At 40.5% G+C, this 26,174-nt stretch overlaps 1 protein-coding gene across 11 annotated transcripts in view; it reads left to right on the top strand.

Annotated features, from left to right (window-relative positions):
• Positions 1-26,174, top strand: part of LOC119655711 (Down syndrome cell adhesion molecule-like protein Dscam2) — a 411,078-nt gene that overhangs the window by 12,493 nt on the left and 372,411 nt on the right. The window lies entirely within an intron of this gene.

Below are 26,174 nucleotides of genomic sequence, written 5' to 3'. Positions count from 1 at the left end.
GCTCTATATTGGCACAGAGTATCTTTGGCAGCTCCTATTTTGTATAAGGAGCGTACGTACCTGCAGAAAATTCAAAATGCAAATTGTTTATCTGTTTTCATTCCTGAACCTTTCCTGCTATCCATCCAGTCTAAGGCTTCTTTCGTGGCTCCGAAACATGTGATTTCTTAGGGTTATCAGCCCTACCCAACCTCAAGCTTGGAAGACCAGTGTGCACGGTTTGTCCAGTTTTATGTGACGGCGACTTGTCTTCATCCTTCTCCGTCTGGACTTTTTCATTAAGAAGGGAGTCCGAGCGATTATCACGTCGTGGTGGAGGTAGGTTTTGCAGTAGAGGTGTTGGTGGTTCAGCAGACGTTTCCTAGCTTTTATCCTAAATCCTCTTCTTCTTCAGCCTTTGTCGTTACATCGCGATTTCCAATTCACATTTTCGCTTTGGGAGGTATACTACTATAAGATAAGTCAAAATGTTTGTTGGGAGGGGTATTTGTACATTAGCTTATTGAAGGTATCACTCCACTCAGTTGAACAAGGCAATTACTGGCAGAAGAGCTTCCAATGTAAACCACTATCTGACGGCGATGTAATTTGCAGTGTTTGACAGCTGATCACTTTTGAATCGCCAAATTCTTATCAACACCGAGTCCATTCATCATTCATTCAGCTGTATATTACTAATAATTACTTTCATATTAACGGCCATGAGGACATATTGGACATCACTTCGCTATCTATTTCGTTAAAATAGGATGTGTCTTTGACACTTAAGTCATTCATGCAGTTTAAAAAACTCAGTTCAGTGCCGATCCTTGTTCTCCCGAAGATCTCTCCATCATTCACTTCCTTTCTAATTATGGAGCTAAGTGGCCTGTGGTGTAGTTTTTCTGTAAAGACTTGACATCTGTTCTGACTTTGATGTAGTCATTTGCCTTTCACCTTTTCTTTGAGAAGGCCTCTGGGGATGTTTTTCATCATTATTATCCACTGTATTTTCCGAAAGTTGATATGAGTGGCGTCCTTTGCTCGGTCTGGTTTATCACCTACTGTCCCCGAAGGTCTTATTTGATGGCCTGGGAATCTGGGTAGCATTTTCAAAGGCTGACCAAGTCTTTTTAGGTTGGTCGCTTATTGCAGATTTATGTTGTTTTCTGGAAGCGGGAGAAGAACTTTCTGAACTTAACCAAAACTTTGTTCAGAGTGGCAGTTTAGCGAAACGTCCTTACATGCTCAGTAAGTATTGCTTTTAAAGATTCATAATTTAATGTTCTACATTTTTCACAAATGGCGCCCAATGTGGGGCTAGGAGAAGGAGCTTTTCTTCCTTACAATTTCAATCTGGCATTCAAAAATATGTGTCAGTTAATGTCCCAAAACTTTCTCCAAAAGCTTGGCTGTGCGAAAAATTATTTTTTATTCATTTTCAGCAGCTGCAACCAATGTGTAGTCCCCACTGTTTCTTTTCACATGCAGAGTTTTCCTGAACAATTTATGCTTATTTTTATGTCTTGGGGCTTTCCACTTAGCAAACGTAAGGAATATGAGTCTCTTGAGACGATTTTTTGGATTGGCGATTTTTCCTATACGGAATTTCCAGACGTTTGTTTGCTTTCTCCTCCGATTTTCTTTTCCGTTCAGCTTCAAGGATATCTTTGTTTTTTTGTAAGCAAAATACTTTGAAAATGGGTAATTATTTTTGCATTTTTCCATATGCAGTGACTTGTTTTTTCCCTGTAATGGAGGATGTCTCCTGTTCCTGCGTTTTTCTGTTGAGGAGTTAAAAAAAGGAAACTAAAAACATCTTTGACATGGCTCCTATTTTAGTGTGCTGTTGATGGGTAACTTTCTACCTCCAATCTCTACTGCTGAACATATGCTAACATAGCGATATTTTCTCTTTAAATTAATCAAAATTTTCCCATAGGTGATTATCAAATTGAATACTTTTTCTGCCATAAACTATCAAATCGCCGGCATAGAGACACAAAGCGCACACAGTCGTGACCCCATGCGACAAAATCAATGATTATTGCAGACCTATGTATGTCGCCCGCCCACTGGACCTTATAATACTTTTAATGTTTTCTACACACGTAATCCAACCCGTCCCCAAATAAAACCATTTCAAAACGCCGAAATCAACAGAAGACCAGACAGAAAACATGAAATTCGACGGGAAATGACGTCCATGACATGCTACTACGAGTACCAAGTGGTCATTAAGATTGGTTAGGAAGGGCTGGTCCGCTTCCACAAATGGAAAGAAAGAGTCAAGTCACGTTAATAAAGTGATGCGCTCCCCTTTCCGTAATGATTGCAGTATGGAAACGTGTCCATGATTATAGGAGGACAGAAATGGTTGGACGCCCATACCAAGCGACTTCAAAGGAGCTTCCTTTTATAAAGACCAAGTCGAGACGTGAAACGGGAAGACGACCTTTGCAGAAGACTTACATATCAAGGGTTAAATGCATGCTAACAACATGACTAAATTTCACGTACTTTCGGGTTTAAGCATTGTAATGAGAATTTAAGACCGGAAGCCATACAATACGTATCTGAAATGATTTGAGTAATTGAGAAGCTTTTGAGGGTGATTTTATGTTTATTTTTTTAAGTAACGAAAAAACTGATGAACCAATTTATGACTGCAGGAATATGGGAGCGAAGGGGAGCATTGACTTCAGACAATTATTGTTTCGTATAAGGGAACATTTAATGGGGTTATTGTAATTGAATTGGTGGAATAAATGGCTTGATTGATCGACTAATTTAATATTTGGTATTGATTGGATCTCGACCCCGTCGATAACTGATTGATCTTGAAGCATTTACAATGCAAAAATAGATAGATTGGATTGAATTGGGTAAATCGATGATATTCACAGTAGAGTTAATTCGATTTTTAATGACGTTTCAAATTCGGCGTGCATCTGAGAGAAATTGCTCTATGGTATGCTCAATTTTCGGGACAGTAATTATATATGAAAAACAGGAAAATGAGGAAGGCGTTGATTTAAGGAGGATTTTCCTTTCTGTCTCGTCAACTTGAAAAACAGACTTGCATTTCGAGTATAACAAATTTTGCATTTGATTTAGTACATTACTTCCCACTTTTCGAGAATCGACTTCAAGGTCGCTCGCCTTCTTTTGGAGCCCAATCCAATTAAGGTTTCTTGTACGTTCTCTGTATTGAAAATGCTCAGGAAACCATGCAACCCGCAAGATCCATGTGTTTCGACAACTTCCTACAGTTGTGCATCAGACTACAGAGTCTGATATCACCTTGACATTCCTTCTCTAACTTCTGACTGGGAATTTCATAATAAATTCTGATGCCACTACTCGAGTTGCTGTTAATCCTTTCTGAGAAAGGAGTCCTTTTTTCTCATTCTGTTTAGAAATAAACTATGATAATATGGTGCACTGCATGCCACTCTGCATGCCCCATTTTGTGAATTCCCCGTGAACCAGTGTTTGCCGGGATACCCGTATATATAGGCGACTTTCTCCTTGGGTATAAAAGACGGAGGTTCAATTATCTTAAGTTGATTGATCTCTACTGACCACCTCTGCCAGTACGTTGTCAGCAATTCTAATTCCAGGAAATTTGAACCGCGGATCAATTCAACCAACCCTTCGTTAGGGATCATCGATTTGATTTATCTTATTGAAGTGCCACCCAGAAATTTGCAATAGAGCACTGTGCTACAGTGTACATTCAAATTTATCAGCGGACCCTATGTTGTTGGAATACCGTACAAAAGACAGGTTCCTTCTGTTGATCCTCAGAGAATCGCTGGAACTTAGATTTGCGATAACAATTCGAAAACCCTTGAGTTATTTTGCTTGAATGGTTTGGAAATCTCCGCTTTAAAATTGTCCGAAAAACAAGTCGGAAATTGGATCCTCGGCGCTTCAGATATGAAAGGTTTTGTATATTTCTTATAGTATAAATACATTTGAGTGGATATTCGGCCCATTAGTCCCTAGCACGTAATGTGTGGCATATATTATGTCAGAATATTCACTTTGGTGTATTGACATTCAACAACTTAGAATTTGCACTGAAGCGACAACTTTGGCCTATTCTAACTTTGTTATTAATAGTGCGATTTCTACCTACTTGGTAGGATCATGTTTTATATTAAAGCCTTATTATAGGATGAACTTAAAGGGGGTTTTGCAGTAAATTACTAAAAATTATAGTAAAATTATCGGTATGGAGGATACTTCGGAGCCTAGGCAGCTTCGTGATTTTTTAGTTGGGTAGGTTTTCTGAATGGGTCTGTGACAGAAATGACCACTTTTCCACCCCCGCCCTACCCTTAAGTTTTCTTTACGGGTGGCTTTAATTGGTTACAACCAATATGAACTAAGGTAGAAGTTTTATTCGTCCAACCTTTAGGCATGTGTAAATACTTCGATCTATATTCTTAACAGCTGTTCATAATAATAATCGTTGGCGCTACACCGAATGGCGGATGATTCGATTTGGGCCTTGAAGTGTGTTAGAGCACTTGATTCAAGACTGTAACGGTACATATTGTAGGAGACAATTTTGTTAGAATTGGGCTCGCCGGTAGTTATTGCCACCATTTAACTCAGCCATTCACAATCCGGTTAAACAACTATCTAAACTTTCATTTAGGTTCGCCTACCTAATTATAGCTAGCCAGACCTCATTTGTTAATGCTTTGGTAATCTTCAACTTGGTTAGACTTCTTTAAGCTTCAGTTTCAGCTGCGTTTTAATCATACTTGACGCTGTGTAAGTTGTGTAAGGGATTCAAACTCGAGGCCAGGACAGGGTGACAACCAGCCAACTTGGCTGTCAGACCGTTCAAATTAATAATCGACATTGTGATCATTTTGCAGAATTGTTTATCGTGGCGTTACTTGGGAAAAACTATACAAGTCCACAATATTCTAAACGATGTCGTTAGAAAGTCAATTTTGGCCAGGTCATGTTAAGGTTAAAATAATGAAAACTACGTAACCCTAGCCAAGAAAATCCCGCACAACGCCATTAAGGCAGCAACTCTAGCGAGGATCCCATTAGTGCCAACCAAAATTATGGCGAATCTACCTCAGATCACGTTCATTCAATAAGAAGGAAGAACAACCTGATGTGGTTTATTTATTTTTGAAAATATACCCCGAATACCAACCCATAATCAATATTCTGGTGCTACCATAAAAAAGTTCCACAGATTGTACCTATAGATCCTGGAAAACCCAGAAGAACGGGAAAAAAAGTCGAGAAATCAGAAGCTGGCTTCAGATATGGAAGGTCTTTCGTATTGCTTATGTGTAAGTAGACAGGAAGGGGGCTGAAATTTTTGGAAATCTTGGGAAAAACTTTAAACGCTTGTATTTCCGTTACTATTGAGAATTTCCAGGAAAAGGGTGAAATCCGTGATCACTAGTGTTGGGGGAGGGTCTGAGCTTCAAAATGATGTATAGGTCTGGGTGCCAGGAAAATTGCTGAAATTGGTGGGAATCTTTGGAAAAACTTTAAACGCTTGTATCTGTTAATGTTGAGAATTTCGAGAACATGAGTGAAATTCGTGATCCCTAGTGTCGGAGGAGGGTCTGAGCTGTTAGGTACAATTTATGTATTTAGTAAATCAGACTATTTACTTTATGGCGATCCGAATATTCGAAGTGTTAGTTTGCAGTAAATTTGCACAACAGTGACAAATTCGACATATTATAACTTTGTTAATAATGGTGCGGTTTCACCAAAATTGACAGTATCATGACATATCATGCCCATATTACTGCAAAACGTGATGGTTTTAAAGTGAAGTTAAGGGGGTTTCCACTAAATTCCCAAAAAATATAGAAAAATACTATTATTAGCTTGATTTGAGCTGGAGATATTTTGAGGCCTAGGCGTTATTTTTTTAAGATTTTCTGGCAGAGTAGTTTGTGAAGATAGCTCCGTTAAATAGGTGATTATTTTCCAGCCCCGTATTCCTTCACTTTATAACTAATGTTATGGATGTAGGTATTTTCCATAAAGAAAAATTACTGCCTACTAAAACTCAATGTTGAACGATCTTGCTCACTGCATGCGTGGGCGTCCACAGGTTTAACGTTCCCATTGAATTTATTCTCAATCGATACAGACGTTTCTGAAAAATGTGCATGTGATAGACATGCAGAGAGATAGACAATGAACTGATTTTATTAAGGTTTTCTTCTACACAGAACCTCCCACCTTTCCCCATATGGATTCTGCTTAAGAGTACTCCTCGTCCGACTTGAACGTCTTTTCCGCACATGCCCAGAATTCTGTGATTTTTCTTTAACCCATTTACGAGGAGTATAATTCGTGTATAATTCATTGATTCGAAATTTGCTTCATCGACATTTTTGCCTGACACTTTTCTTTAGGTTGACGACTAGCCTGACACTTCTCTCTACGTTGACGAGTCCTAGGTCTGCATTAATCTATCGAAAAGCGTTACTGTATATAACCTCGCTCCCCTTTTTTCAGATGATGGATGTCTTCGGTTGAATCTTTCTTTCTTCATTTTCCTCATAGAACCACTTTCCTATGGGCTTTTTCTTCTCCCTTTGAGATCCACCCGCTTTGTTGAGTTTGTTTGTCTGATTCATGTGGCCGAAACTCACTTATAACTCATTTATAACTTTACTAAGATCCTCTTCACTAATCCTTTTTCCATAGTTGTGTTTTTAAAGAAGTTTACGGCAGGTTATTCGATGGCGCTAAACTTAGCAGCATATTTTTCAATTCAGTTGTCGACTTTTCATCTTATTATCACATCACATCACATTATTATCAAAGCACAGGATAACTATCCGGATTGAACATGAGCAATCACCAGAAAAAGCTACCGAAGGACAGAGAAAGTGACGAAAGTCGACTATGCACGTGCCAGCGAACTTACGTTTATTTGTTTTTCAATCTCCGGTTATCATGCGTTTGCATGCGTCTCATCAGAATCCGACATAATGCAAGCTTTGAGAGAATCCGCCATCGTCCAAGGTCCGCTGAAATGCTTCTCGATACGCCTGCACTCTTCCTATACTGTTCTGCGCGATGTGCCTCTGGGGCGATCCACTTATTGGCCATCCTAGAATAGTGCACTCCACTGGTTTAGTTAGCTATTATCCTTGGGGGAGCAAGAGGCCAGCAGATACCACTGCAATTAACGCACTCAAGATCGGTGCTTTTTTTCGGTATCTTAATGTCTCCCTCTTCTATTCACTGGGCCCGGATTCTCAGGAAGTAGCAGAAATGCAGGAGTAGCGATGAATGGCTCGGCAGGGATACCGTCAAACCCAGCGGCCATGGTGATGTTGTGGTTGTGTTGTTGTTGCTTAACTCGATTTGATCCATTGTTCCTTAATTCTTAAATGCTACAAGCGAGATCCGCTATGTGCTCCTTAATTCTGTCCTGGTTACCAATTTTTTGGTTTGTACGACGTAGATTTATAGACCCCAACCCCTCTTTATTACAGACAACTGTTGTGTTACCCTTGAGAAAGATATGGGAATCTTTTGTTATTTTCCAGGTATTCCAGCAGTACAATGGGATGGATTAGCTTCCTCCTTTTACGTCTCGTCAGATGTTGTATTGTGTTTGCAATGTACTTGCTCATAATGCTGAGGATCTATTCTTTCTTCTTTCTAGAATTTCCTCACTTAGGGAGGCCATATACATTCGGTAAATCATCAGGTTAAAAAGGGTCATTTTTTGGCTGTTTCGTTGTGTGTGGTTGATTTTTTTATATTAGACTCTACTTTCTCCTGATTTTCCATCTTCTCTTTCATGTTGTTCATAAATGCTTCGCTAGGTAGAGGTAAAGGAGATTGCTACATTTACATTTACATTTAATACTGGAGGAAAGTACTTTCACATCGAAAGATACTAATGTCCCGTCCGATCTTCATTCATTGCTTTCAAGCTCTACACCATTTAGTTATGTTACTAGCTATTTCAGCGGTTTCGTTGTGGCCATTATCTCCCTCATTTCGTTTCCAGATTCATGGGCTTTGGGGAGATATCGAATCCTTGGAAAAGTTGGATTAGGAATTCTTATCATTTACAGTTTTTCGATGATGCCTTCTGGCAATCAAGGAATCAAGGCTTGATAATGCAATCAAGGAATGGCCTTATCAACCGGTTTTATCAACTCCAGTAGAGGATTCTTCGTCAATTCATGGAAACTTTCGTTATTCAACTTATACAGCATGCAATAATGATAATCGCATTTCTCTTATCTGATCCCATTTACGCAGTAAACCGGTTTTTCCTTGAGGCTCCTGATAATGGCTGATTCCTTCTTTTGGTCCTGCTATTCTTTGTATCATCTAGTACAATTTTTGATAAGCCTTTTCTATGGTTTTGTTCCCCTGTTGGACGACATCGATTGGTTACTTCAATGTCAACGATTATGTCCTGCATTGGAAGTCTCACTTCCTTAAAAGCTTAGATCGTGCTGTGGTTGGGAAGTGCTTGTTATTCCTCTGAAGAGGATCAATTTTGGCTGGTTTGATGCGCAGCCCCGCCTTCCCAGTTACTATTAACTCTCAACCCCCGTTTGGATTCTTACTTACCTCTACAGACCCCTAATAGAATACCATCAGCGCAACGCTCAATCTTATTCCATTATTTGTTAGCTCCTTTACGAGTTCGTCACCTACCATACTCCACATTCACGACGATAGCACCACCCTGTGCACGATAAAATATCTACCTATTGGTATTACTGCTTGCCTGTTTTCTAGCATTTTCCCATCAAGGAGGCCGGGGTATTCTTGACTACCTTGCAGATTAGGGAATTTTGTATACTTGAGTACGATGTCTTCGTCCCATTCTAATTTATTTTTTCCACACTGTAAGGGCTTCTCCGACAGGCCAAGAATTCTTCGAAGGATTTCTTTTCTCGAACGCGCCTAAGAGATGAAAATTTTTCTGCTAAGACACCAAGTCTTTGAGGACTGGCAAATTCATTGTACAGTAAGAGTTTTGATCCTATGGTGAGATGTTTTGAGCGATAGTTTGTGAAAGCTGAAATAGGCCCTGTTGATTGCATGGATCGTGGCCGTAGCTGTTATTCGATTTTCAAACCTAGATAGGAGAAATTATCACCGGTCTCAAAGTTGTCGTCTCCTATTTTTATTGTTCTCATTTGGCTAATGCCATTTGATGCTCTCACTTCTTAGCTTTTAGCGCTGACATTGCCATGTATGTACTTCGTTTTTATTTCGTTAATGGGTAGCTTAACATTTCTTGCCGCCTGCATGGTCCTTGCATGGAAGATTGTATATTTCGGGTTGTTATTCCTATAATGTTGATATTGTCAGCATAGTTGGATGGATTTGAAGAGGGCGGACCCTCCGGCATTTAAAAAGGTAAAAAGGATGCATAATAAGGCACCCCCTTCTATTAGACCGTTGTTAATGGTGAATAGTTTCGAGAGTGTTCCAGCTGCTTTTGTCTGGATTCGCCCTTGCACATTGGTCAGGGTTAACCCAGCCAGTCTTGTCAACTTCGTCTTGTCGGAATAGCAATTCCTTCATAACTGTGTACAGTTTTACCCTGGCTATGCTTCAAGTCGATGAAAAGATGGTGCAACCGATAGCCATATTCCAACAGTTTCTTCATCACTTATCGCAGCAGTGAGAAAATTTGATCTGTTGATGACTTGCCTGGAGTGAAGCCTTTTTGGTATGGGCCGATGATTTTTGAGGCGTGTACCTCTATAATTGCTGCAATGCTTGATATTCCACTCTGTACGTATGGCGCTCATAATGTCTTGTTGCCAATCCTCAGGGATTGATTCGCTGCCCCACGTCTAAAGCATCAATTTATGAACCACTTGATGTAGTTAATCGCGTCCATATCTAGCCAGTTTTATGATTTTTAAGCCGATTAATTGCACGGAATCTTCAGCTAGCGAGATCTTCAATTTGCCAATATTTTGAGTATCGAGGTGTATAAAGCTTCATCCTGCTGACTTGTTGGTAAAACTTGGGAGTCTAATGCGGTTGCTTCCTGTACTTTTCGAGATTGCAGAACTTTTGGTTCTCCCACTGTCTGTGGACTCGCTTCTCCGCTCGACGAAGTTCGTGATAGCATGATTTGTCGATGCGTCATCTGCAGGACCTCTGTTAGTTGGGGTTATTACGGCATTCATTTCCCTCTCACATGATTGTCAGAGAGAATTTGAAGTGGTCTTGTTATTCGAGCCTGGAACACAATGCTAACAAGGTAGTGGTCCAAGTCTATATTGGCCCCCTATATGTTCTGACATTCTGGCTGAGCGATTATCACATGGTCAATTTGGTTGAAAGTGGTCCCATCTGGAGAGGACCAGGTTTGTTTATGGACCGCTTTCCGCGCAAAACCAGGAAGTTCAAACAATTATTTCGTACGATATTTCTAATTGAATAATCCGCACCCCTTGTCATTGGTATGCTCTGGTGTGAATGAGGCTTATATTTCGAAACTTGCCTCGGAAGTGCATAGCCTTTCGCTTATGTTTTCAAAGTCAATAACAGCAGGTTTATTTTTTGGCTGACTAGGAAATCGACTTCGCACACTATAATATATGGTGTAGTGACTCTTCTTTAGAAAGCCGGTCCCTGATCAGCGCATCTTTTGTAAGGCTATTACATCAGGCATCTCTTTGGACGGGGTATCAACTAGCTGCTTGGAGGTTCCTTTTCCATATGAAAATTGACAAATTTGTAGTCCGTTTTCGTTTTCGGTTCTGCCGTTGGAAAATCAGTCCAATCCGAGGCCCGTTTCTATCCGTCTAAGACTCGCCGTCACCATAAGTCGCTACTTCTTTATGTGCAAGTACGAGTTATCTCGCGCTGTAGATATTCAAATACGATTTGGTCGTTTACGCAATTTGTCTGTTTTTCCATTTTCTGTGATGTCATTCACATTCATCAATTCGAAGTGACTATGTAACAGAAATTCCGTGTTCACTGCTACCTACATTAATTACTCCACTGAATTAAAATTATTATTACCATCGAAATTATGTCATCCACGCTACAGAACATAACTGGGAACTAAAGCAATTAAGAAAAATTTAATTTTAGATCGAAACTAAAACTATGCCCACAGAATGGCTATAAAATGGTCGCTTCTATAAGCAATCATGACCCCGGCAATGTGAACAGCTTGTTTGTATTTTCATTGAAGAGTATCTGCCGTTTGTTTTCGTTTTAGAAAAAGTTCAATTAAATTAACCCGCAGCACGTCTTGTAAAGTACCAGCCTGTTCTTGATTATTTTGATATCAGAGCATGACAGTGTATTCGGAAAAAAGTTCCTCCTTTTCGAATTGAGTAGGAAAAGTTCAAATTCGACTCGTTAGGCGAAGATTTATAGCTGTTTTCGTTTATCTTAAGTGGAAAGGGAAATTGGTTTATCAATTTAAGACAGTTGTTGTTAAATACAATGGATTATTATAATCTTTTTTTAAACGTTTTTATATGATTTCCTCCAAATACATCTTTCTCTGAAATCTAGAAAGAAAACGAAGCAACGGAGAATGAAACGACTCAAATTAAATTTCTCTCACATCCTTGAAAATTAATATACTACCTTCTATCGAAAATTATCATAAATTTCCAACCCTCACACCGCACTATATACATGCGCAAATAAGCTTAAATTCGAAATGAAAGGACCAAATGTACCATGAAGGAGCGAACCACTCGAGGGTGCCTACCTACTGGAATCCCCTTGTTATTATATCAGAGAACTTTTTGAATTATTCGCGTGCTATTCAGACGCAAGACGATTCCTTCCGCCCCTGGACACGAGAAAATCGATATCCTTGTTGAATGTTGCAAAGTATTGGGTGCGCACTTCAGCGTAGGGTGTTTTTACTGTGCGTTTTCCAAGCGGCCGCTTGTAATAAAAAATATGTAATCATTTTGATTCAGTCGCTCAGTTCCCCCTTTTGTAAATATGATCAGAATAAAACCACATCGGCAGATTCAATATGTGAAAGTGAGTCACGATTTATTGCAGGAATATGCGTACCATGGCACGGACCACTCTGCCGAAAACACCCCTGTGTAAGTTAAATGGGTGAATTTAATTAAAATCCTCTTATCTGACTATTTGATCTATGTACTCGTATATATGTGCTTCATGAAAGAACGACAGAATGAGTGCTATTAAAAAAGTAAAAATATTCATTTTGTGTAACGGTCATTTTTAAGCATTCAGATATGTAGGTTTTGCCAGCGTTTTCTCGCGCGGAATCTATCCGAAAGTATAATAATTTGCATATTCCGAAAACTACTGGATCACGCATCATTTTAATCAGCTATTCCATTAAGACAGGTTAACCCAGAAGACTATACCATACACAGGAGGAGCAACTCCAGCAGTTTTTTTTTGTGTGTATTTCTTCATCTTATCTTAGCAGGAAACGGATGCATCTTGGATACATCTACATCCTATGAGGGCAAACATGGATCTATTGCCGGGAACGTTGCGCGGATTTGCTTTCACCGAGCTTCCCACAGAGGAATTTGGAAGCATCCTTCTTTTTCTGATTCCATTAATATCCATTACTATTAATCCGGAATGAATCTTTATGGAAGCTCTGCCTTTGGTTAGCGCTAGGATGTGGGAAGCCATAAACAGCTGTGGAATGCCTATTGTTATGACAGATGCAGCCACGTGCTCTCAACAAGTCGTAGCCACGTACGCGCATTCACGTGGGTGTGCACCAATGCACTGCATCTAGACACAGCACTAACACTAGCCCTTATGCGCGAAATTCTGCTCGCGCAACTCCCGTCGCGGTCGAACATGTACAAGACTATTTCGTCTCCAGAAAATTTCAAAGAATGTGCTGGGAGTTGAATGTCCTGTGTATAGTCTTCTTGGGATTAACACCTCTTGCTGCAAGCATCTTCTGAAGATGACCCCCAATTTGTTTACTTTCTAAAGGAAAAACTCCATGGAAAGAAGTGGCAATGGTTTTCAGAAAGATGTAAAGATGAGCTCATTGAGTATCTAAATAAGTTGGAGCAAGCATTGCGTCGTCCTCTTGTCTATACTTTCAGTAGAAAAAAGACTATGCCATCTTAATGATTTTTACGTAGTAAGTATATTTTCTCAGTGTGAAAGTTTTTAAAGAGGAAGAATATGGCATCCGTACTTGAATGCTAGTGAAGATTTCTGTTATTTTCTTTCAGTAATTCTCTTAAAATCCCACAGCACTGACATTGTATCGGTTTTCTGTTAGTGTTTTTCTAGCTTTCGTCCTAATGATTACTTAGCATATTGTATCTTGGTTGCAAATAGACCACCTAGTATTTTATTACCAGGACTTTTCAAGAAGTTTATTTCAAACCATGGTCAACCATCGAAAGATGAGCCAATTTTAATAAGTATTCTATTACCAGGGAGACTGCAAGAGACTTACTTGAAGGGACCTACTTGAAGCCCGCTACTATTAATATGCAAATTTGGAAAGCATACTAATAGCGTGTGTGCGGCAATCATACCTATCCGCCCTTGCTATTAGTTCCTGACAATGTTCCTGACAGCTCGCCATAACTTTTCGAGAAGCAGGCACTCCCCCTCTACTGTTCGGTGCCACATGGTTCCAAGACGACCCACTCGCCGGCCATCCTGCGATAGTCAATTCCATTGAATGGCATTACTCGTAATGGAGTGCTCTTTATTCCGATGTTTGACCTACCACTGCCAGGTCTCTCTATTTTCAGATTTTGGACAAAAAGGCATCGCTCATGATAATAGGCAGTGTAGGGTGATCAGTCAGAGGGGGCTAATTTTCTTCAGTCCAACTCTGCTTGTCTCCTTCTCCAAATTCAATGCCATTTGGGAATATCCATGTCACAATGAGACAGCAAGCAAATGTTATCAGTTTAGGTGAGATGTTTGAGGAAATTGTTTTTGTCACTGCGTCACTTTTCGCAATTTCCACAGCAATGGAGTTGCATCGTGCCGTGCTCATCCAAGCGCGTAGCTATTAACAGAATTCTCAGTTCTTTACATTCATAAATCTGCCTCCATGTTTCTGCAATCACCCTGTTTCTGTAATCGCAGCATAGGTGAGGAGACTTTCAAAGGTCCGGTGTCCATCAATATTCTCGGTCGAGTTATTTAAAGTTTATATGTCGTTTGCGCATCAAGACGACGAGTTACGGAAATGATCTGCATTGAATTGAAACTGACGCTTCCCTCTCTGAAATCAACTGTTCATCGTTATGTGGCCGATCTAATTACATGTTTATTTTCGGTGAAGTCCAAATGATATTGTGGAGGCAACCATATTGTGTACCGCCGACGCGCGGAAGTCAAATTTGCAGAAATTTACAAACCTTTCACCGGAGATGTTGCGGTCTCCGAAACTCCTCATCACATGCACTAGCAAGGCGTTGTCAGAGCCCACCTGGGCATTCACATTACTCATCACCATTACAACGCTGGCTTTAGGAAGACTTTTCTGAATTGCATGTAGTTGCTTACAAAAAGGCACTACATCGGAGTTCTCCGTTAGGGCGTAACACTTTTTAATTGTAATGCTCCTTAACCTGGATCGGAAAGTTAAGATACTGTCAGAAACAGGCTCCCAGAACATTAAAGCGTGCCTTTCAGTAGTCAGTATTATTATTATTCTGTTAAGGGAAAGTCGCACCGCGTCCTCGAAGAACTATTGTGCCCCTTTTACTGGTTATAGTATACCTATTGATCATAGTATCTCAAGCAGGTCTATAACCGTTAGGAACTTTAGTATGTTCCCTACTTCCAGATCTTTCAGCTTTGCTTGTGGTATTAAGTGTTCTCCCAGATGCCTCGACCTACTTTGCACAAGTGCCGGACAATGTACTAGCAAAACCTGCAGGCAGTGTCCGTAGATATCCCTAGCTTCCCTAGGTGATAGTTCAGCCGACAATGACCACTGAGAATTCCCACTATGATTCGGAGATCCTTTTCGTGAGGTTTAAGCAATCCTTTGTGCGCATGGGTTCATAGACGAGTACTCTCCAGATCCCCACCGTCTCACTTCGTCTAAGCTCAGAATATACAGTTTATATCATCGGAAATTCTTTAAAGCACACTTTCCGGCCCTCAGTACCATTGCCGACGGGCATGCGTACATTTCAGCCAATTTCAACCAATCGGCTTTGCTAGCCAAAGGCCGCATTCATTAGGTCACTCTATATTCAGGGCGTTGTTAACATTTTATTAGCAGGAAAATTTCGAAATTAGGAACGCGCAATGGTCGAAAACTGCCAATTTTCTGGAACCAATTGCCAATGGAGCCAAGTTCGGTGGGTTAGCGTTTGTGTTAATAAAGTCGTTAGATATATAAAGACTGATGGAGGTGTAGGAGTGGTTCTTACTATTTGTTACACAAATAGACCATGGTTTCGTCTAGGGCAGAGGCAACTTATCAGACGCTGCCTCACCTCTGCCCTGGGAGCAGCCTGATCCAAGTAGTTCCAAGATGTTGTTTTCACCCTTATATACAATTAATAACACGCCACAAAAAACCGCCTAGTAAAATCAGGCCTAAGCCGGCCGAGAAAAAAGTTTCTGTTAGGTATGTAAGGGAGTCCTGAGTGCGGCCCAATTGAAAACAAACTTGGGTTCTACAGAACGGGCGATATGTGGGTCACAAACAGGGAAAGAAGGTTTCTTTCCAATTGGCCCGGTTCGCCATCAGGTGTATGACTCAAGGCTCACTTGTATTCCTAAACACAAACTTACTATTTGTTTCGTGGATCAAGACAATTGATACATTAAACTTTTCATATATTGTGTTTTTCGCTTTTGTAGCGGAACACTCTCTGTTGCAACAAGTATTCCTAGCCACGGGCAGATTATTTACAATTCTAATATCGGGCAGTGCTAAAAATCCTACAGGCTTCAAATTTACCGAATTCAACGCCCGAACAAATGACTATGGCACCATCCTTATTTGTGTAGGTTCCGAACCTTTACCATTCTAGTTTCCCTATTATTGTCCTGGTGTCCTGAAAGCAGCCATTGAGAGAACCATCCTTATAGGTGCAAATCTGATAACCTATTCTGGAACTATTGTTTGAAACCCTTCCTTGGGCTATCCCAGAAGTAGTTTTCTTCTCTAAGTCCAGCCTGGACATTTAAACAGCTTCCAAATGGGATGCGGAAAGCGTGCTGGAGAAGCCAGCTTCAGCGCCGATATCGGACAAGGTATTGTGGGAATATCCTGGAAGACTCCATTGGGTTATGATTCAGAGTCTTCGGTGACTTGTTTCGAGAATTGTAGTTTCGGTTGAGCCGTGGGATTTTTGACGAAAGCACCGCCTCTTTTGAATTTCTCTACCTCTTGCCTTCATCATCAATGGCGCAACATCCGATATCCTTAATAAAGAACTCTAGGTTTTGCGCCGACGTCTACCAATTCGATATCCCTAAAAGCTGTCTGGCGTCCTGATCTACGCCATCGCTCCATCTCAGGTAGGGTCTGTCTCGTCTTCTTTTTCTACCATAGATATTGCCCTTATAGATTTTCCGGGTGGGATCATCCTCATCCATACAGATTAAGTGACCCGCCCACCGTAACCTATTGAGTCGGATTTTATCCACAACCTGACGATCATGGTATCGCTCATAGATTTCGTTGTTATGTAGGCTACGGAAACGTCCATCCCCATGTAGGGGCCAAAAATTCTTCGGAGGATTCTTCTATCGAACGCGGCCAAGAGTTGGTAATTCGTAATTCTTGCTAAGAACCCAAGTCTCCGAGGAATACATGACAACTGGCAAGATCACTGTCTTGTTCAGTAAAAGCTTTGACCCGATGGTGAGACGTTTCGAGCGGAACAGTCTTTGTAAGCTGAAATAGGCTCTGTTGGCTACTAAAAACCGTGCGCGGATTTCATCATCGTAGCTGTTATCGGTTCGACCCTAGATAGGAAAAATTATCAACGGTCTCAAAGTTGTAGTCTCCTATCATTATTCTTCCCGTTTGACCAGTACGGTTTGATGTTGTTGGTTGGTTGGTTTATGCGAGCGTGAAACAGACTGGGAGATAACACACAAAAATCAAATTCAGATGCACGTTCCTGAAGTTATAAGTGAAAACCATTTCCTTAGATATTTTAGAAGCAGAATCGGCAGAGGAAATCGTCAAGTCGAGGCCCGTAAAAACCAAAAACAAGAACACAAATTAGTAAAATTTCTTCAAAGTTTTCCAGGATGTAAGGATCAGGCAGCGATGTGAATAAGTATGGTAGACGCGCTTCGCGGCCTATTCGTTGATCATCATGGGATAATAGATTCCATTGCTTGTCATAGTCAGCAATGGAGTTGTCGACCTCTCCACTGCCACTTTCGCCTTCTCATCAAAAGGTAATCTGTCCTGTACGTCAACATAGTTCTTTGTTTGAGGTTGTGCCAAGCTAAAGCATCCTAATGACATTGCGACAGGTGCTAATGAGAGTTTGAAGCTTTTGGATAACAGTAGTGGTCACTTTTGATGTAATGCCGTCATATATGTAATAGCCCAGAGAGAAGAGTGGAAAACAACTTTAAGTTGATTGTGTTGATAATGGATCAAGTGTTATCATTATAAAGCGGTCACTATCAGCTGAAACAACGCAGCGAGTGAGTGACACCTTCAATGTTCTCCCTATTCATGCTAATGTGATGTTCCTTCAAACTGTAAATCACGGTTTAATTGATCTTTATCATCAACCCGCCTCTCCTTGCCTTTCTCTCCAAAATCTAGAGTTATCTAACTTAGGTTCAAGATTCGATGTGACAGTAAACATATACCATGAAATAGTCGAGGTGTTTGAGGAAAGATGTCATGATCAATTGAAAGCTGGACAAAATAGCATAAAAGTAGTCACCGATAATGAAATTGAACAGTTTCGAGTTGCGAAAGGGGACGATGTTGAGCCTGGAGAGGGTCGACACTCTTGGCTCCTGCGAGTATACCTGCATGTGGGTGCAGTACGTAAATGAAGATAAGCGGCAATTACGACATAATATCATTTGAGACTGATTTATGCGCTTCTATTGCTAGGCTTATCTAGAAGACAGCTCCTAAATCTGCTGTTCATCGATCTGATTGTATGGTCGTTGTCGGTCAGTTGAAACTCAACCGACCTCATGGCTCTGTGTTCGAAGACGTTATGAGAGTCCACGTTTGCATTCAGATCACCTACCACAATGACAATGTCACTTTTAGGAAGTATTTCCTGAACTGTATTCAGTTAATAAAAATATCTGTTGTACTCTATTGAGATGTTCCTCAGCCTGAACCGGAATGTTGTAGTCAGTATTCCGTCCGATATTGCTGCGGCAAGTTGCACTACAATAAAAGTCGTAGATGCATGTTAGTTAGATGGGCAACATCACTACCACAATTGGTAAAATTTACACATATTGACGTAGGCTGCAGCTAGCTAGGATAGGGTTTCGTTCATCTGTTTGGAGATACCTGCAGATAAGCATGAAACTTGGTCATAATGCAGGAGTACTAAATCGATAAGAACTGCGGTGAGAGTATTGAAAACGAATGGTAAAAAATTTGCAAAAACATTCGATGAATTGGAATCAAAGTTAAGGACAACGACACTGCACTGGCTCGGAAACAACCTTGCAAACGCTGGATGGAATTGAAAAAGACAATAATGTGACAAATGACAGTTAACAAGGAAGATGCATTATTGGATTATCCCTAGGTTAGGTGTTATAAAGTGCTTATTGGCTCGTGGGCAGACGGTATCGGACAATTAGGGTATAGCAACCCTCCAAATCTATATGAAAGGATAAATGCAGGAAAGGTTATATTAGATAAACTGGTCAATTTTCCACACCATTCTCTGGAAAACCGATTTTGGCACTAAATAAGCAGGTTAAGAAATTGAAACGCAACCATACTGAATTCACAGAGCCAAATTGTTTTGCGCCATTGATGATGTTTGTATTACATATTCTCCAATTCTCTACGAAATCAAATCCACAATAAATCAAAAAGTCTAAATACATTAATCATACAATCTTACGATTCCCATAAAAATAGCACCAGTCCCTTGATTACACATTTTACTATTTCATTTGCCATTTGGCCCCTGAATTCTTTCCCTTTGAAATCAACAACCATCTCCATTCCTGGCGATTTTATGGGTAATTCACACGAAATGTGGTTGCGATTTTGTTTACTTTGTGGACTTTTGTAAACATTATTATTCGCAAATTAATTGCTTGTCGATTATGGTGTAATGTGATGATCCCAAGTAAGTTTTTAGCTTGAGGGCATCTATTTATAGTGCCTGAATTCGAATTCCGAGCGTTGAGGTCAAGTAGCTCGACGTACTTATCGGTGGGAGGACTTTAAGTGAATAATGCTCCTCTAAAATTTCGTTTATTGTTTTATTAGAGTTCATAAACGATTCTTTGATAAAACTTCAAAGTGAACAACTGAAATAAGGAAGTAACCTTATTAGATCTCGATTACCTTGTCTCCCTTAATAGCATGTCGCTTCCTTTGATCACATCCTTTTAAGTTTTCATCTTTAGGCGACAAAATTGCGCTTGAAGAGCAAATATTTTGCTCCTTCCCTTTACGAAGAAGAATTTCAATATGAAACCGTAACGGATGCTGCTACATCCCTGCAAGGACGATATTTCTTATCCGGCTTCATATATGAGTACTATAGTCCTAGAGCAAAAAAGTGTCCCATGCTGCCATATCCAATGCACTCAAATCCATCCTATGAAGCATTTCCGCATAACCTAGTTTCCACCACATATTTTTCAGTGCCTGCAAAAAGGGGGTTTCCAAAGGATTATTTGTCATGATTAGGGTCGTGGAGGCTAGTGGAGTGTTCCAAGCTGGCAGAAAATCAATAATGCTCACATGGTTGAATGCGTCGAATATACGTGGTTGCTCAGGCAAAGAAGTTTCTGTGAGTTGTATTTGGAATTTCTAAAGACTGGAAGGATGTGCTTGGGTATGTTGACGAACAATGGCGGCACGAGTTCTAGACAGTCTACTTGGGTGTCATTGCACGGGTGAAGTATGTTCGCACGTAAGGTCATCGGAATTTAGAACGTGAAGCTACTGCTGCCACGAATTGGAGTTCATAGTTTAAACTAGGGCAAGTTTCATTTAGTTTCATTGGTTTCAAGCAGTTCGTGTTGTAAACTTTTGAAATATATACAAAATAAATATAAACTGAGACCCTCAAATGTGATGAAACCAGTTTGATTCGAGCCAATCAGTAATGGAATTACAGAATCAGTAGTGGCATTATCGAAGAAGGAGTCTTTTCTATTGAAGGAAAAGAGGATTCTTTAATGCTTATTGCTCTACATCGTAGGAAGACCCAAACACTTTGTACTAACTTTTCAACCCCAAATCGTATGTATAAGTCCAATGTCGGTCGTTGCCTGAGGAGGCCGGCTAAAACATAGGAATTCATTGTAAGGGTTTTTTTGTGGACTCACCCACAACAATAAAGCTGAATGCACCCGAATTGAGATGAACAAATGGCCCGTCCAAAACTGACCATATCGTGTTTCACTACTATAATTTACATCTGCATGTTGAACGTTTTGCGGTGGAATTCATCTCCAATAAGGGCTTAGAGTTCACAGATGAGATTTGTCATACTCTCCCACAGTTTCATTGGAGGCAACGACATGAGGACCTGGATCGCTGGCTTATTAATGTAAAAATGTCAATTTCCCATAAGCGTGAAAACTCCTTTGCTCTTAGAATTGCCCCTTTGTCAAACAAATTGCAGACGGTCATTGACAGAAGGGGTTAGTATGCTTCAGAATAAATGTTTAAAAAATTAAAATGTTGCTATTGAATATTTGTGAGTCCTTTTTTCGTAAAAAATATTGCTTAAGAATCAATGTTTATCAGCCAGTATTTATGGAATGCTCTTGAATTGTTTCTGAAACCAAGCACCCTGCAAATTAAAGTAGAGGAACTTAGACGCTGTGTTCGCAAGGCAGTCGAGTAATTTTAAAGTTTTTCTTGAATCGAGTCTTTCACACACAAAACTGGCACAGTGATGGGGCAGAAAATAATACTGAAAAAATGTTTGCATTATCTGTCAGCATAATAACCGATTAAAAGATCAACTTTAACCGATCCGTAGGTAACCTCATGTCTGGACCATCCAAGCTAGATAACTCATCTTGAGCTCTTGACTACTTCCATTACAAACCAATCATGATGACTGTGCACAAGCTAAAATAACAAAAAAAAAATTGGGATATACGAGGTCCCTTCCCCCATGCGCGCTTATTTCGATATTAAAGTAGTGAAGAGTGGAGTAATATGAATTCAAGAAAGGGGCGACACATACAATTCAATGTTTTCCTAAGTAAACGTGATCGTAACAGAAAGAATATCCTCTGAATTGCTATGGACAAATTTGCCGGCTTATTGCAGCCCTAGAAACCCAAAAAGGTTCGGGGTATGGTGACGTTGTCCAAAATATTAAAGTATGAATAGATCCATAAAGAAGAAATCGAGGTTTTCCCTAAGCACAAAATTGGATTCAAGAAGACTGTATACAGGGGATTCAACCTCCGGCGCATTCTTCGAAATTTTATGGTGGAGAAAAATCATTGTATATCTTCGATCTTTGCCGGTAACTGCAGGAGAAAAATTCCGTGCATAAGGTATGGTGTTAGTGTCGTGTATGTGCATGTGGCCTTGCATAGCTGTTTATGGCTTGTCCCATGGAACGGACAAGCACACACACAGGAAAACCATCGAAGCGTCATCGTCACACCGACACACCAATGCGTTAACCATATGGGTCACGGGCCAGTTAGTTACCTCTTCCCTACCCCAAAGATACACCATAACATTCGGTGCCTCTTTGCCGTTGGATCTGCTCCTTCTGTATACGTCTTATGTCTTTTTGATTGGAATATATATTACAGTGAAACATATTTTTATATATTCTGAACAAAACATTGAAATATTCAGTCAGCTTACAAAAAACAATCACGATAAATAATCGGAATTAAATAAAGTTGGTCCTTAGATGAGAAAAATGATACGCTTATTATTCGAATTTGTGGGGAATCAGACGGCAATAGTGGAATTTCTGGGATTATAAAAACTCTCGATTCATGCGGAAAATAATAAAAAAAAACGTTGGTCTCGCCCGTTGTGGGGAATTTTTGACCGCAGAGGGAAGCCTTTTTGTTACCCGGTTGAAAATATCCGAAACTTGGAAAGAAATCGCTTGGGACATTCAGCATGTAGCATTTTGAGGAGCCCTAAAGAATGCAATCCTTCTGGAAAGATAGAAAAATTCAATATTTCGAAAAATGTTCCTCTGGATAAAACTCCCGGTCTTGGAAAGTGATGCGGCTGCTGGTGTGGGGCGGCAAATCCGGGCTTTGTAGTGCTCTCGTTCCGGAAACAAGCCCAGAGAATCTCGTTGGAACTAAGCGAGTGGATAGCTTCCAGTGCACAGTCGATTGCCTTTCTTAGAGTTGTAGGGGAAATGCGGCCTGCAAGCTTCTTCCAGATAAAAACGTCGCTAACGGTTTGAAAAACGGACGGATAGAAGAGGAGTCTTCAGGATGCAGAAAAAAAAAACTGTAGAAAAAGGAAGAAACTAAGCAGGACTGGCTCCGTTTACTAAACCAATGGAAGGAAATGCCTTTGCATAAGTCAAGCTTGAAGACAATGGAGCAGAAGTGTCTTTCATATAGAAGCCGAAAGGTGGGGAGTCCTCACTGAATTAGGTCCGATGAAAACCGATAAAGCTGCGCTCTGTGAGGCGGTCAATGTGATGCTGTTCGAGAAAAACTTAGTTTTTAGGCTAGAGCCTCTGTGCTCTTTGAAAATTCGAGATTTTGGCTGTCTTAGAGAAAAGGACGAAGCAACCAATGACGGCATAGGTATCACTCTGCAAACTTTCGAGGCCAGAACCTTGCTGTAGTGGGACTTGAAGAACAATATCCGAGGAAACTTTTTAATCGCGAGACTTATGGCAATATCTCCACCATGTGGGGCTAAGAGGCTTTGTCTTTATTCGATGGATAACGGATGAGGTTTTTCGTCGTTTATTTAACATCAAACTAGATGATCCGCGGAAGTACCGATCCTGCTTGGGAGTGACGTCAATGTCAGGGTGCTTTGATGCAGGATGCCTCATATAGACTCCAGGGGAAACTGAATTCTCAAACAGGGCTCATAGTTTTAAACATCGCTAAGAAAGCACTTCGCGCCCGTGGTATCGTTTGTGGATGGGTAGCGAGTTCTGCAAGACTTCTTGGTAAGCGACCATTAAAACATCTTCCAGCCTGCACTAACCTGGTGCTTTTTCTACACGAAAAGCTTGCTGCTGGTGAAAGCTTGTTGATAAGTACAGACATTATTCGCTACGCACCCTGTCTGAGTTGATATCAGCATAGTATATGAAAGGCTTCCAGGTTTGCCCATTTTACTACGAATGAGTTGGAAAAATGAGTCCTCTCTGTGAAAAGTAAATTGTGTCCCTGTAGAGATATACAAACTGGAATGGAGTTATTGCTAGGGGAATGTTTGTCATTGGGACATTTTCAACGCTTGTCATGGGGACATTTTAATTTTTGGCTGCAAGGTGATAGGACTCATGCTGAAAAGCAAAAGCGAAGGAGACCCTGGGACGCCAACTGAATACTGATCTTTATGTTTGCCGGAAAGGTAGACTTCCTAAAGCGATACATGTTTCCAGGGGCGAATCTCCAATGTAGTTCGGTTTTAGACCAGGAAATTCTACAGTGGATGCTGTCATGAAGGTAGAGCTATGACGTACACATGTCGATCTACGCGAATAGTGCGTTGTTTCTAGTGTTAGACGTTGCTTTCAATTAATATAGGCAGATATGTTAGACGACCTTTTCTGTGCCGAGCTACCGTATGCGGATATGGAGGGATTATCTGATAAATCTCATCTTGGTCCGTGAGATACCGGAGGACCAAAGGAGGATGGAGATCGCGTCGGAGGTAGTATGGAATTTCAACCTAGGGTCAGATTTTTGAAACCCTTCCTACGATAGTCTCCTTAAACTCGACATGCATGAAAAGTCGCTCCTGGTTGGTTATGCAAACAATGTTACAATTCTTGTTGCTCCATTGAATAGGCGCAAAGTACGTTGGGAATATTTATGAGAGGGATAGGTGAACGGATGACTGCCTATAGAAAAAGTTGAGGTAGTTATTTTGACTAGAAAATTAATCCCGGACCGGCGCATGTGGCAATTAGCGAGACGATTACAGAGCTAAAACCAACCAATATGTATAATAGCTTGAATTAGCGTTTGACTCGAAGATGAGCTTCTTTGAACAAATCAAGACAGCGACAGACAAGATTGCAATGGGAGTTTTGGTTTTAAGCCGGCTAATGACAGATTTTGGGTTAACTTTCTCCAGTAGGAGATACGCTGTTACGAGCGCGAGGCAGGCTGTTTTGCTTTACGGCGCGGAGGTATTGGCTGGTGCTTTTAGGGAAGGGGTGTGTCTTACTCGCCTTAAACAAGTGTAGAGACGGAGTGGTTTGCGGATAAAATCCGCCTACTAGGCTCTGATAACGGTCGCAGGAGCGGCTTCGTTGTCCTTCTTACTAAGGAATGGAAGAACATCGAAAAACGCAAAGTATAGTATTCAAAAGAGATAGTTGCTCATAAGGAATAGCGATATACCCTGAATGGGTGGTAAAACGAGTCGAGAGTTAGATAGATTTCTAGGTCTTTGACTAAATCGAAAACATGGTGCAGGTAATATTTTCCTTACCCACCTACCCAGCAGGCATGTAAGTTTTCATTTTTACCTGCACAAGATTGGTAAGGCACGATATCCTGTTTGTCTACTCTGCTCTCTCCGGGCAAGATTTGTTGGAGAGGTGTTAAGGAGCGCTAGAGCGGTGTTGATATTTTGTTCTGATTTTTCTTCTCGTCAATAAGGGGGAATTCTTTGAGCTAACGGTTTCCTTTCTTTCTCCCCCTTCTATTGATAAAAGAAATTTTCTGACTTTAAGTTTTCCTAAGGTGCGCGGAGGGGCTAGCTCGAAATATTGTGGCAAATGGTTGGTAGTTCCACGGTTTACCGTTGCGGGAGTACAATACTAAAGGTGTAAATTTCACATATACATATATACGAATATTGTTTTTCGCTCCTTGGGTAAATGGATCGAATGAGATGTAAAGATGCTATAGGAGAAAGTCTTATGTTATCGTTTCCACTGAGAAAATTGAGACTGTTATGTTATGTCCCGAAGAATTTAAAATATCAACTTTGGGTGACTTCCACGGCGTTACGTTGCAGCCAAGCGTGACATATATAAAGCTAATTTTGTAAAATGTTTTCAAGATATGTTTCAAGATGTCTCTATGGTATATCCTTTCCCCTTTACAGTAAAGCTGCAAAAGAAAGACCTCTAGCTTAATTTTTCAGTTGTTATTTGATAATGGATGATGTTATTTGATAACGAATAACAAAAGAGAGATCTTGAGGGGATGTTTTATGATTTTGGTTCATTTTAGATTAGCTGCATCTGTAAGGTTGCTTAAGCTGCCCAATAACTGAAAGCTAGGCTACATTGAAAAGTGGAAGTATAAATCAAAAGTCTTCGCTTAACGGTAACAGTTGAAGGTGCTAAGCTGTTGAATGTATATATCATTGAGGAAAGGAAGGTGGTTTCTCTTCGTGATTGCGAATGATCTACGGGATTAGAATATTTTTCACATCCTAATTCAAAAATGTTGAGGTCTCTCCAGTTTTAGTAGAATATGCTACGCTCCTGATCAGCGGTTGTTCGCAATACCAAAATGTCGAACTGCTGATAGGTTCCGTGTATCCTTCCCATGGAGGAGTCGAATCGCTTCCACGTCCAGTTCTGGCAACTAGATTCAGTGTTTCCTTTTTCAAGAGCTGTCCTACAGCCGCTCTAGTGAGTTGATTTTTCAGGCGCTCCCTTTAACTATATAAATCATGCATAGTATGCGGGTACGCTGGAAATAATGCCTACATGAGTTCAGATTAGAGATCACTTTGGAGCGTTTAAACTAACTGTAGTACTCTGTTCGTACTGAGTTAAATTTCGAATCACCTTCTTTGGATCCACGATGATGCCAACATCGCTTCCAAAACACCTACAAAGTTTACGTATTACCTT

Source organism: Hermetia illucens, chromosome 4 (genome assembly GCF_905115235.1).
Source record: "Hermetia illucens chromosome 4, iHerIll2.2.curated.20191125, whole genome shotgun sequence".
Taxonomy (NCBI): Eukaryota; Metazoa; Arthropoda; class Insecta; order Diptera; family Stratiomyidae; genus Hermetia; species Hermetia illucens.
The sequence above is the reverse complement of the archived record's forward strand: the minus strand, read 5'-3'. Positions and strand labels throughout refer to the sequence as shown.